Genomic DNA, 12398 nt, shown 5'->3' with positions numbered 1-12398 from the left:
GACCTATGCAGGTCTTGCAGTACTCTTCACCTCCCAGATTTCACTCTCTGTGCCCTGCAATCATCAACATCCAGAGTAAATCTTCCCTCCAGCTAGGAGCTTGGCTTTCTCTCAGAGCAGCCTTGTTTTCCTACCTTCGTGCACACTTGCATTCCCTTAATCAAGAGCATGAATTTCCATTAAACAGGAGAGTCTAAATGACAAGTGTTAATGTAATTTTTTTAACCTATTCTCATTTAGCAGGTGCCCTGCAGATCAGGCACTGCCTCCAGCCTCCTCACAAAGGTGTGACCTTACCGACACCAGCATCTCATTTTTATCCTGATTTTCTGCTCCTTGTAGACAAAATAAAAAAATAGACACTTGTGTGGATCACATCTAAAACCACGTGCATAAGTTCAAAGATAATTAGCCTTTTAGCTGCTAAATGCTGTGCAAAGCACACATTTAACAGCTAAAACTGATTTTAATCTTTGCTTAATTCTTTTGCCAGAGAGTCCCATTCATAGTGAGGCAGCTGTCTAAATATCTCGTCCCCTTGGGCTGAGGAGACAGGGGAGCCTCTTGTGATGCTCCTGGGTGACCTCAGCTGGCTTCTCCCACTGAGATTTGCTTCCAACTCATTTGGGGCAGAGGATGCCAGTGGGGCTAGGCCCCCAAAGAGATGGTTTATCTGTGAAGGGCAAAAATTCCCTTTCTTCAGTTCGGGTAGCATGTAATACAGTTGTAACAGAAATTTGGGTAGTGAAAGCAGCCAGAATAATGCAAAGTAATGGCTGTATTTGTGAGGAAATACATGGATTTAACACCCCTTGCCTTCATGCTGGCCAGGCATGAAACCACCTGTCACTGCATCCTTTGCCCTTTATGACAGTAAAAGGAGTCAAAAAAGCTCTGAACAGCAGAGGACAGCTGTAAACAGTGGGAGAGTCACATGACTGTACTCAAAACTCTGGGGTTTGACTGATATTTCTTCTTTCATAACACCTTGTCTAAGCTTTGCCATGCTAGAAGTGCCTGCTTGTAACTCTACTCCTTAAAAATAAGTAAATAGAATATTTCTTTTAATCATCTCAAATTGCCTTCTATAGAATGTGGTTAGACATTGGTGCTTTCTGCATCCAGGGGTGTTCACACATACTCACAAAGGGATGACACTAGGATCCAACCACAGAAAGTTAATGAATCTTCCCTCTGCAACAGGCAGTACCCTATCCCAAGGTCCATTCACCTCAGTGTCTTAATATTCCCCAAAATTTAGGGAACCAAAACATTACTGTGTAATCAGATGATGACTCCTGCATATGGGATATATAAGGCACTGGATGGGAAGGAGCTGAACAACAGAATACACCTATGGTGTGACAGGAAAATATGCTTTGCTCCTTCTCAAAAAGGCTGGTGCACTTCTCAGCTCCAGACCAAGTCTAATTATCATTTAAGGATTAAAATTCTCATTATGTGTTGTTTTGTTTATTTTTGCTTGACCAATTTCTCTCTTACTGGCCCTCGGGTTCTAAAATATAGGAAGTGGCATAAAAATTGCATTATTTTCAATATGTTCCTGACACCTAATCAGGTAAGGGTTTCCATTACAATTGCTGGCTAGTTCTTTTCTCCCTCAGAGCCTGGGAAACCACAGTCTTGTGTGAGGAAAGGAGATGAGAACCATGAAACTGAGCTGGGAGAGGACACAAATTGCAAGAGACATTTGGAAAGCAGTCACCACAAGACAAGATTTTCCTTTCAGGCCTGTGTTCAGACGGTCTAAATTGTCAGTCAGTCCCTCTGCCAAATATTTCCCAATTGGTGGCTTTCAGTGTCTCCCTGTTCAACACCACATTTAGAGACTTACGAAAAATTCAAAAGACTTACAAGTAGCAGGGAGTTTTATTTACCTGCCATTTACCTAGGCTGTCCAGTTAGCTGATGGACTGCACAGCACTTTGAAGTGGGAAAGCTCTAGACAGAGGAGAATTAAAGTTAGGAATGAAAATTATAATGAAGAAAAAGGCTTTTTAAAATTTTCTGTCAGGGTCCCAATAAACACAGTATCTCCAGGCCTAAAAGAGTGTTAGCTCACACAAGAATTATAAAAGACTGATGTTGAATAAAGAGTCAGCAGGACTCAGAAATAATACCTAAGAAATTATATAAAAGCTTGTCTAGAAACAGAGATATAAAAAAACCCCTACAAATCCATTTGGGATCCTTCAGGTTTGCCTGCAAGCCTTACAGTCACCTTCACAAAAGTTCACACCCACACTACGATTATACAAGCCCTCTTCTCTTGCAAAATCAGACAAAACCCACAGTCTATCACAAGACAGGTAATAAAAACATGAGAGTGACAGCTTTGTCCCCGACATTGTTACTTTTCCCAATTTGATATACCTTCTCCCAGCTTGCTCATCCAGGACTTTCCTTCTGGAGTAAGGCTGTGGTTTCTGAAGGTCTCCTGCAGCTCACCAATGGTCTCAGCATTTTCAGGACACGGCTTCCAATCAATGTCCTCAGCTGGAACGGTAAAAAAACCAAATAAATCAAACGACAACCAAAAAACCTCCAACCCCTGGCAGCCCAGAAGAAAGCTTATAGTCATTATATTCATCTGCAGGATGTGAACTTTCCATGTGCTTACTGATTTCTCTTATTAAGCAATCATCAAACACTGACAGGAATATTTTTGCAGGAAATGGGAGTACAACGTGTTCAAAAAAAAAAAAAAAGCCAACAAAAAACACCACCAATATAGCAGGCAGCCAGTATAAGCCTCTTGACATTTCAGGAAATTAGGTTATACTGTGGTCCCAGCTTATAAGTTCAGCAAGACCCACGAGAGAACTCCTTGGAGACCTGCTGTGCTTTCATTTCAACAGTGATGGCCACACAGGCTAATTGAGGGCAGGAGCCACGTGTGCTCTGTCATAGCCATCCTGCTGCCCTTCCTCTCTCCCGGCAGCTCCCACAGAGCTCACAATCTGCACGCCCCAGCCAGCTTTCTCCTTTAGCTGCTGAGCATGCTGTTCTGGGGGTGAGGGAAAAAAAAAAAAGAGGATTTGGAAGGTAAAAAAAAAAAAAAAATCCAGTGAAAACAATAATAAAGTTTCAGAGAAAACCTCAGACTTCTGTCAACCAGAGCTGAATATATTTTTAGGGAGCAAAGTTCAAAGCCCAAACCATCTCACCCCTGGATGGAAGATCACTATGGAATCGTAGGTATTACAAGACTGGAGATCCAAGGTCAGGCACTAAAGCACACAATCTGAACAGATTTATAGGCTGTTTTTGTCCACATTGTTGTCAGAAGGGCAGAAAGGAGGTGGTTGAGCAACAGCAGTACACATGCCAGCTGTGTGGGAGATGGAGAGACACTCATCCTGGAACGGCAGGAGCAGCCACCAAGGCTGGTGCAGTTCAGCCTATTGCTGGTGGAGCTCCTGCTGACAGAAAGGGAAAGACACTGAGCCACCTTGTAGGGGAACATCCTCTTCCTCACCTGAGACAAGGCTGAGGCTGGGTGCAGAAGCTGTGAGCTGCCACCCATGGACCTGTGTCCCAACCTGCAATGGTGGCAGGAGACACACAGCTACAGCAGAGACAGCACAGCCCTGCTTTGTGAGGGGGACAGAGAGAAGGGGTGGCTGGGAGCTCCTGGGGACTGTGCCTCCACACATGTTCTCTGATGGTTGAAATCGGCTCTAAGAGACCAAGGGCTGCACAGGTACAAACACAATTCAGGTCACCAATGCTCCTGGAGCTCTCCATGTTTGCATATCCAGAAGTCTTGGATGATCTTTGAAAGCTTGCAAGGCTGCAGGCAGTACTGCTGCTGTTCCCAGATAAGGGTACCACACCTAAGGTGTCACATAGGAAACAATTTTCTCCTCCTGGCCAATTGCTATGTGCTGAGGGTTTCTTTCAGCCCACTGAAGCCATCAGTGCTTGCAGGATGTGGCTTTGGACTGATTTGGGAAGTGCTGCTGCCCCACTACTACACTGTAGACAGCCTGGCTAAGGGCAACTTCAAACCCAGCTCAGCCTTCAATCTGTGTGTGCCATCAGGCATGCAGACAAAACAGAGTCCTGAGGAGCAAACGACCTGTTTGAGATCAACCAGCTGGTCAAGAGAGGATCAGGAAGCAGTCAGTGCCTCCCAGTCCCCATCATCCCAGCAGAGCCCTGCTCCTGGAAGAGGAACAGTCAGGGATGAATCAAACCCAGCACACATTGTCCAGTAAAGAATTACGAGACTATAAAACAGCCCAGCTAGAGACCAGCATAATGAAGCAGCAGCCAAAACCTTTTGTGGAAGGGCCACTGAGAATCCCATCATATTCCGACTCCAGTAACATCTGCTCCATCGCTTTCAATGTGATCATACAGGAAAGTCATGCGAAGGTAAAATACTTAATTAAAACACTAACGCTGCAAGCATTCACCTCCATGTAGGCGTAGAAACCTTCAAGTTTCCTTTTTATTATACGGATGGGATCCTGCTTTTCACTGGCACAATAGAAAATAGCCACAAAAATTCCACACACACAGCATCAGACCCCGCGACCAGCCTCGACATGCAGGGCGTCAGTAATAAAACACACCCCTAAAGGGATTTAGCACTTTGGCTTGTGCTCAGCTGGGGGACTTGGGCAGAACTTTCGCTCTTCAGACATTAAAAAAATATTAATTATAATCAGCTCTGTCATTATTTCAACCCCCGCATCCCCCCTTCCCTGTTAGTGAAAGGAAGAGGAGCTATGTGCTGATGGGATTGTGGGTTTGCATGAACAAGATGGGGCTCTCTGTGTGTGTACTTCTTTTGCCCTGGAAATCAAACAGCAACTTCAGCAAGGGCATCCTGGGAAGGGCCCTCAGGTGCCAAAAGATAAATTCCTTTATTAAAACAATTACAACAGCTGCTGCAGGTACTTCCTGATGCACACATGCAGACACTGCTCCTTCCTGTCCATCACACACATTCCCTCTGCCTCAGACACTCTTGCACAGCCAGTTGACAATGTGGTTTTCAACTTAAATCTACGCAGACCCACAGCCCTCCTCTTACCAGCTTGACAGGGATGGTCTCTTTCTTAGCTGTCTGTGTAGTGTCTACCAACGCAGGGCTGAGATCCACATCTAAAGGCTTCAAAAGGGAAACTGCAAACCTGTAATACCAAGGGCTATGCACCTATTTTGTCTTTCATTGAAAAGCCTGCAAAGAGGCAGGAAAATGCAGACACACTGCAGTACCTCCCTTCTCTTACACATACTCCCCTCTTTTACAGCTTACCTTCATTGCAAATAGAGTTTGGGAAGAGCATGTGACTCCAGGCAGGAGCACTGAGCAGGCCAGGCTATACCTGGACATGCTGCAGGGTGCCATCTGTGCTTACCACAGCTGGCTGCAGGGCTTAATCTGCAAATTGATCCAGGTGGACAATTATGAGAGAGATTGGGCTCCAACACAGGATGGGGGAAGAGCAAAGATACACTAGGCTGGAGTCCAGTAGAAAACCCTGCCAGCATCATTTTCACCTCAGCACTGCTGCTGCTCACACCTTCACCTGGCCATGCACGCTGCCATGGTCAAACAGGTACCAGATGCTGCTCTTCAGGTCTGTTCTGCCTCTGCTTTGTGCAGGTGTTGGCAACCTCACTTACACACAAAGCCAGGTGAAATCCAGCCTATCCTGGAGAGCACCGTTCCGAGGTGATGCCTGGAGGCTACGTTTCACCTTGCAAGCACACCCTGCGATGGGGGCACCAAGATGGTAAAGTCATCTTGCTCAGGGAAGATACTGACTTTTGTTATTCTCCATAGCTGGTTCATCCATGACAATGGTTTGTTCCTGCTCTGACCAACTCTGTTCATTTTGGGCATGCTAGGAGAAGCAAGACAGTATGCTCCTGGTAATTCCCATTTGGGCAGGATGGCCTCTCTTCAAACAGATGCCAGCAGGCTCTACTACCAGAAATAGAAGGACATTCTGATCAAGAATCTGACTAATTAAGAAGAAATTTGAATTTCAAGCACTTTACTAGTTAGACTTGTTTGGGACAAACCACTCAACTCATTACACCTCAACTTCATATGGAAAATGGAGGGATATAAGACTTCTGAAGCTCATTAAAATCTAAAAGGGAAAAGGGTTAAATGGTTGCTAATGAAGTCCCCCTTTGCTTCAGCATCATCTGTCCAAATGTAACTGATATCCATCTAGCCTTGGTAAAAAAGAGGTCAATAAGCAGACAGAAAACTGTTTGACCTGCAAGACAGCCATCCTGCTGCCAGTGGAGGCTTGCAAAATGCTCAGGCACCTTTAACAACAGCCCTTCAGCTCTGAGATTTGAAGAAGGGTAAGAGAAAATGCACTGGGCTCATGCTGGGATGCAGAGATCTCTCAGAAACATGACACCTAGATGGGCAACGTGTTAACGTCTGAGAAATGTTTCTGTAGGGGCAGAAGATTGGATGAAGCTCTGAAAGATCCAGCTCAGCAGCTCAGTCCATTGCCCAAAATAACCAGGTGGTGGCATGTGGGCTCCTCCCCCACCAAGCCCACCAACAAATGCCCCAGCTATCCCAGCGCACGCTCACGCCATCATCACACGTTGCTGGGCATTGGTGGTGGACAGCACCCCACCCTGAGAAAACATGGGGCATTCTTGGCACTTTGCACTGCAGGCAAGGTCATCAGACACGATGACAGATTCTTTGCCTGCCATAGCCACGGAGGCATGCAGGGGAATACGATCCTGCCCTGAGCAAGGGCCAAGTTTGATTAGGGCTGATCGCTCCAAGATCCTTCCTGTGAGGATCTTGCAAAAGGGAGTTGCTTGCCACCTGTAATAAATCCAAGGACAAGAACATGAAGGCTTGAGGGGATTTTGGCCAAGTGTCCCAAACATACAAAGGAGAGTAGCAGAGCCCATGGAAACAGATAACCTTTCAGTCAGGAAATATAGTGGAAAGTGGCACTTCTCCCAGTGCCCTACAACCCAGCATGCATAACCCACCACAAATGGACATGGCAGAGCCTTCCAGGCATCCCTTTGCAACTTGGCACTGCTTTGGCCCTTGGAACAGAGAAACTCTGGCCTTTTACAGAATGATCTGCCTCACACAAGGCTCAAATAGTTGGCTGAGCAGAGCTGAGCTCCACCCTCATTCTCCTTGGGGCACCCTCTGTGGGACCTTGAATGGGTACTACCTTCTCTACTCTCTGCTTCAGTTTTCCACTGAGGACAATAGTCCTTTCTCACCTCAACAGAGAGCTGTACTTAAATGCATTAACTGAAAGGACACCCCAGTATCATGGGGATGGCCTCACCCCACCCCAGCCAGCTCTGGGGCACAAATCTCATTAATATTTCCCTCCTTTTGCTCTGCAGCAGCCCAGAAATGCTATCACAGATGCCTCAGAGGTCTGCTGAGGCCCACAGGGCTCCAAATGAGTCAGGAGAGCAAAGCCAAGTCAATGTAGACTCCATGGTGTTTCTGTACCTCCACCAGCCCTAGAAACTGGCAGTTCCACCTCAGCAAAAATGCCCACAAAATGACAGCCAAAGCCCAAATTATGGGTTTTTTTCTCCCGTGTGCAAAATGCATATAAATTCTTATGTATTGTCTTTCTTCTCCTTGTGATGGAAACCCATCCTGCTTCACCCGGCAAGCAGCAAAGAAAACTACAGAAGCAGCAAACATTAACCAAATCCTGTCCTAAAGCCTCCCCCCCACACATTTTCTCCTTCCACCATCTGTTTTGCAAATGCAACAGACTAAACCAAACAAGCTCCCAGTAGCTAAATTCCTTGCATCTCAGAAAGCACATGGATCCCTGTGCCAAAGTAAACAATCCCATGGATAGTTTACATAAAACAAGTGAACTAATTTCATCGTAAACAAATGAACAACAAATTGGTTCAAAGACTGGCATAGTACGTTCTGTGGAAATACCCCCCTGTAAGGAGTGGAGTAAAATAACCATAGTAGGACATTCAGTGCATACCCAGCCTGGCACCCTCACCTCAAACCAGTGTAGGAAGTACAAATCTACTTTTCCTGCAGCTGTCATACAGAAAAATGCCAACCAGCTCCCCGCAGTTGATGCAGGTTTAGTAGCAGTGTGATGCAAAAGGCAGCAGAGATCATCCATTCCCAGGATCAACACAGGGAGAAGGGGTGATGTGACCGTGTCACAGCCTGGTGCATGGCAGAACTGGTTCTGGGCTGGTTGAGAGATGCATCCTGTGCAGGAAGCCATTGCAGCACAATGTCCATGCACCCATTCACTGTAACGTGGTGATACAGTGATAGGGGAAAAAAAGGGAAAGAAGTTTGTTTCCTTCACATGGAGCTTCCTTTTTCCCTGGGTTCAAGTGAATGCACTGAATTCTGGGGTATGAACAAGTGTCCAACAACCCAACACAAAACAAATCTCCAGTCTGAGAGTAGAAAGGGCTGGGAGCAGAAAGATGGGCTCCCACTTCCATACAAAACTGAACTCAAGCCTGGCCTTGGCTTTGATTTCTGTTTCTCAAATCTCCTTTGGGAAAAGTCCTAGAGCCACAGCTCCATCTGGAGTCTCAGATTTGGCTAGATGCAGGCTGAGGGACATCCCCACATAGACTGGTGTGGAAATCCTACCTGGAGTTTGACTTCAGGGGACCAGGATTGGACATTCACTCTTTCAATACATCAGCCACCAAATTCAGCTCTTTATAAAAATACACTCTGACGTGTCCTAGGTGAATTCAGATGAAACCCGAAGCTTACACCAAAAGAAGAGTACTCAGACTTTTCCATCAGTTGAGAAACAGATTCTAATGAAACCTGTGCAATTTTCCCAAAGAGGCAGCACTGTGCAGCTTGAACTCAACAGCTCCTGTCAGAGCCCAAAGCTGAGAGATTCATCCAAGTCACCCATTAACTGGCTCTATTATCAACTTCTTTCAGGTCACCCATGCTCATGGCATGTTTCAATTACCAGGACCCATAAAAAGATGTCTTTTGATCCAGATTGTAAAGAGCTGGAACCTAAATGCACATCCCAGAGCATTCACTTACCCACATCAGTGCCAGGAGTGCAAAAAAGTGCCTCCCTGGAAGGAAAGGAGCTGCGTGGTGGCACTTCTCCCATGGATCAGTACAGCGCTCTTCAAAAGCTGCTACCAAGAAAACAAAAAGCACATGAGAAATCCCTCCCTATAATCACTTCAAAGCACATTGATTTGGAGTCAAAATGAAGCAAACAGATTATTCTCACATGCCCCAGCTCTTGCAGAGACCCATGGAAACCTGTGTGGCATTCCAAGCACAGAGACTTGAGAAAGAGTCTGAATCCCAGGGGCCTTGCTAAGTATCACAGACAGTTCTCTCTGGTACCAGTTACAGCAAGGAATCAGGAAAGATGACACATTAAAGATGGAAATAGAAAAAATATATTTTTTTCTTCTCATTACACATTCCGGGAGGTGACATACTGTGGACTGCAACTGAAACAAGGAAATGCATTCCAATGTTCTATACACATTGATTGTTTGATGGTCTCCTTTTAAATCAGTAGCTTTTAAAGCTCTTATAAAAAGGACATTGCTGAAATAGAGCTTGAGTTTGGATACAGTCTGTGCTGGCATAAACAAAAAACAAGTTCATGGATAAGAAGGGAATTAGAGTGGATATGAGTACACAAAAATTACTCAAATCTGCTTACAGATTTAATGCATTCTGCTGACAGTGGTGGTGGGGGAGGTTGTTTATTTAATCCAGAGAGTTTTTGGGCATGCAGAAAAACCGAAGTAGGGAAGGCTAAACCCACTATTGCTAGATCCCACTGCAATTTGAGGTTTGCCTCTCCATTTCTATGGCTTGGAACATTTGCTTCTGAATGCAAAATTCAAATGAATATTGCCCAGGTGGCACTGTACAGTCCCCACTTTGCTAATGTTCATATTGGAGCAGACAACAAATGGGCAAGACTGGTTCAGAGGGCAGTCAGGGGAGAGATGGAAGCAGCACACAGTTGCCTTGGAGTTATCCAGGTTTATCTACACATCACATTGTATGCTCCCTGGTTCTCATAATTAGAGTGTCTAGACAGGAGATGATGCTGGTGAAGTAGCAAGTAAAAAAGGTTTTTCAGAGGACCCCATCTAAAGCAGTGACTACAGCAGAATGACAGATGTCAGAGTTGCAGAACCTAGCTGAGATTAGAGCAAATTTTGACTTAAGGCCTTTTCATAACCCTTCACCTCCCAAAAGAGCTGCTAAATCAGAGCACTGATGGCTCAAGCACTCAGGAGGGCTCAGAGCTTTTGAACAAGCATCAGAGTAGAGGTTTCTGCAAAAGTAATTCCAGCTGCCTCAGCTTCATCTAGATACTGGCATTTAGCAGCCTCAACTTGTGTAAACCAGCTTCACTACACTGAAGTCAATAACAATTGACACCAGCTGAGAATCTGGCTCTCAATGTGGTTTAAATATAGTCTAAAGAAAGAGAACTTACAGAAGGATTGCCCAATTCCTCATGTCCATTTCCCCCTTGGGCTAGGACTGAATAAGATGAATTTTTTCTTTATAATTTAGCTGCAGTTATTTTTAACAACAACATTATGAGCTCACATTTATTATAGCACCTTCCATCCTCCAGGAGCCAGGCTGCCTTTCAGGCTTCACCTGGAATCGCAGAGAGGGATGGACACAGCACCAGGATGGAACCAGCTCTGAATGCAACACAGGAGATGCTCAGCATGCTTGGACGACTAGCCACAAACAATAAATCATCGAGGATACTAAGACAATTCAGCTTCCGCATTGCAAGAGCAAGCCTCAGTCATTTTCATAAAGAGGAAATCCAAGGAGTAGTTCCAAATCCTCCCTTGAGCTGGCTGGGAGGTGGACAGGATGTTGGTACAGCAATGCAGGATGTCATCATCACACACTGTGGCCCTACATGCACAACATGAGGGCAAATTGCACAGTGCTGGAGAAAGGTAAGTGACCTCTGAGATGGAAAGAGTACCTGGGTCACTCCTGCTGGGACAAACCAGGTCTTTTTGGGGTTGCCCCATCTCTATCTGAAATGTCCCTGGCGAAGCTAAAGGACGAGGCTTTGAAGACATGGCAGTCTCCATGCACAGAATGACCAGGCTGTGATCCTCCAAAACTTTAGCCACCATGCAGTGACACATGCACTAGCTGCCAACCAAGGCAGGCAGATGATTGATTTTTTAAAGCTCAGAGGTCTGACATCCCTGACCAACCCTTTTTCAACATGAGAGAGAAGCTCAGAAATTACAACAGGAAAAATACATTGTCTCATGGGCTTAAATCTGAGCAGTTATGCTAGAGGTAGAGTGACACCAAGTTTTGCCAACAGTAGTATAGTCCATTTTATCTGGAATCAGAGTAGGAAACCAGGGCCCACTCAGATCCTACTGTATGGGAACAGCTCGGAAACAACATCTTCCAGATGGCTCCCCTCAAGCCACCACAGAGCCATGGAAATGCAGCAAACAAGAACTGTGGCCACCACCCAAATGTTCCATCAAAGACGTGCACTCTGGCCTCTTCAAAAAAAAAAAAAAAAGCTAAAAAGAAAACCAATACAAACAAAAAAAAACCCAAACCCAGATCCATTAATGAAAACTAAAGCACAAGGCAAGGGGTGATGAAAACAAATAAAACCAGGGCTGTAAAATGCGTGGTATGTAAGATGTGTTGAAACTTGCTGCTGACAGCAGCTTGAGCAAACATTCACATGCAGCCGTTCATAAGATGCACAGTAATTACCTTCTCCGGGAGGCTGCATTATGATGATTTCTTTAAGCAGAGCACAGTATCGCTAGCAACAGGATATAATTACAGCAAAGGATATGCCTCTTAACCTCTTTCTGCCCCCCCAGCCGGTTCAGGGAGAGGATCTGGGAGCTAGGGGCTCTGTAGGGAGGGTAAAAGTAGTTTACCCTGCACTGCTGCACTCATTACCTAGAGCCAAGCACGCTTCTGATGGGAGCTTGTGGTAGTGTTGCTCTCACAGGAACATGATTCTCTCCCCCTCAGCGCTGGGTGAAACACTCCCAGCACTGCAGGACTTTGACAGAGCTGGCAGCAGCCACCAGGCCACCGAAGGAGTTCGGCACAGTCAGCCTGCTCTGGGCTGACACCTCGGTGGTAAATAAATAAATACTAAAAACAAACAGGCAAGGGAATGACTCAGAACTGGAATGCACTGGCAACACTGTAAGGCAGCAGGACTTCCCACCTCCAGACTGGGACCTTGCTGGCCCCAAACACCCCACACTTCAGAGTCCCTCTGGAGAGCTGACATACTCTGAGAAAAACCCCAGGCTCCCAGATAATGACTGGCACCATGACCAGCAAGGGTTGTGGTGTCTCC

At 45.7% G+C, this 12398-nt stretch overlaps 1 long non-coding RNA gene across 2 annotated transcripts in view; it reads right to left on the bottom strand.

Annotated features, from left to right (window-relative positions):
* The window catches only part of LOC146433253 (uncharacterized), a 57258-nt gene that overhangs the window by 28647 nt on the left and 16213 nt on the right, over nt 1-12398 (bottom strand). For both annotated transcript variants that reach the window (XR_014854026.1, XR_014854025.1), the window contains exon 6: nt 2395-2517. This is a non-coding gene — a long non-coding RNA (uncharacterized LOC146433253). The remainder of the gene's footprint in view (nt 1-2394; nt 2518-12398) is intronic.

Source organism: Lichenostomus cassidix, chromosome 9, assembly GCF_008360975.1.
Source record: "Lichenostomus cassidix isolate B80296 chromosome 9, HeHo_3.0, whole genome shotgun sequence".
Taxonomy (NCBI): domain Eukaryota; kingdom Metazoa; phylum Chordata; class Aves; order Passeriformes; family Meliphagidae; genus Lichenostomus; species Lichenostomus cassidix.
This window is presented reverse-complemented; position numbering and strand designations above follow the sequence as displayed.